Raw genomic sequence first — 1,995 nt, 5'->3', positions numbered from 1 at the left:
TTTGGATCTCATTGAGTTTTTTCAGAAGTACCATCCTGAATTCTCTGTCATTTAAGTTGCATATTTCTATGTCTGTAAGCTTATTTTCTGGAGATTTTTCTCTTTGTTTTTGAGATGCCTTGTCACCTTGGTTGTTCATGGTATTTAATGGACTATTTCTCCACCCGGGCATTAATGAAAATGTATTCTGCTTTTTATCTAGAAAGAAGATTTATTACATAAAGGTCTCTCTTAGCCTATTGCAACGAAGGCATTTTTCATATGGTTTCCAGTAGGTGGCATCCAAGCTTCTTGAATCCTTGCATTAATAAAGCCTTCATAATGTCTTTTTTTTCTTATAGATGTTTAATCACACTCACTATCCTCAGTCTGAATCACTGTCAGTGTTAGCGACAGTTTTGGTAGCGTTTGCTGAGATTCCCCTGGGGATCCACAGTGTTTGTTCTCAGAGGATATGGGAGGAGGGGCCCTGTGGGTTTGAGGATGGAGGCTATGACTCAGCTTCGTGTTTTGCAACCTTGGCTGGTAAAAATCAACTGTGTTTCTCTGCTGTCACCACTTCTCTGCCATCCCCACTTCTCTACTTTCTGCCCTGATGACTGGGTACTGCCACCAGCTGCGTGGAGCTCACAGCTTTCCCAGGCAGGGCTGTTCAGGGAAATCGCCATACTTTCTCCCCTCCCCCTCCTCCTACAGGGAGCTCACCCTGCAAGAGGCAGCTTCTTTATTTCCCCCAGTCCACTGCCCAACACCCGTGGTTGTGACCTGCGGTAGCTCTTATGCGCAGATCCCACGCTCAGATGTGCTGGTGTGCAGATTGGGTGTTTTTTGTTGAGTTTTAGATGCTCAGCTTATTATTGTTTCAAGAGGAGAGATCTTGGGACATCTCTCACTCCGTCATGCTTCTGACATGATAAAGAAACTATTAATAGCCCTATTTCTATTAAAGAAATTTAAATCTCAATTAAAAAACTCTTCTGAGGAGAAAACTCCAGGTTCAGATGGCTGTACTGGTGAAGTCTATCAAACGTTTAAAGAAAAAATAAAGTTAACCCTATTTGTAGAAGACTGAAAAGGAAAAAAATAAAGTTAACCCTATTTGTAGAAGACATTTCTGCCCATATAGAATATTCCAAGGAATACACACATACCTCCTAGAACTCAGTTTAGCAAGGTCATAGAATACTTGTCAACACACAAAATCAATAATATTTCAATATACTAGCAATACATAATTAGAAATCGACAATGTTTAAATACAGTAGTATAAAAATCATGAAATATTTAAGTATAAATAAAAATGTATGCCAAGTCTTTATGCTGAAAACTACAAAGTATTTTTAAAAGGATTTGAGGAAGATATAAATAAATGAAGAGATATACAGTGTTCATGGATTGGAAGGATAAGTTTTGATAAGAAATCAACTGCTTTCAAAATAACCTATAGATTGATCACAAACCAAATCAAAATACTCGAAGGATTTTCTTTTAGAAATTGGCAAGCAGATACTAAAATTTACATGGAAAGACAGATGAACAAGAATAGGAAAACAATTTTGAGAAAGAACAAAGTCGAAGGATTCAAACTTTCTTCAAAGTTGAAGATTTCAAACTACCTGATTTCAAGACTCATTATAATGTTACAATAGCTTAAATCAATGGATGCAACAGAGTTCAGAAATAGACCCACTTATGTATTTGAACTGATTAGACAAAGGTATCAAAACATTTCGCAGGGGGAAAGATAATCTTTTCAACAAATAATTGAATAACATGATAGCCATATTTTAAAAAAACATTATATATATTTAAATTTATTTATTTTAATTAGTTTCAAGTATACAGTACATTGGTTAGACATCTATATAGTTCGTAAAACGATCCCCCCAATTGCTCCCTCCCTCCCCTGACCCTTCACCTAGCCAACGTATTAATGCTAACTGCATTCCCTATGCTGTGCTCCCCATCACCATGACCATCCATCAGCTCCTAACT

This window comes from Pteropus alecto, unplaced genomic scaffold (assembly GCF_000325575.1).
Source record: "Pteropus alecto unplaced genomic scaffold, ASM32557v1 scaffold78, whole genome shotgun sequence".
In the NCBI taxonomy this organism is placed as follows: domain Eukaryota; kingdom Metazoa; phylum Chordata; class Mammalia; order Chiroptera; family Pteropodidae; genus Pteropus; species Pteropus alecto.
This window is presented reverse-complemented; position numbering follows the sequence as displayed.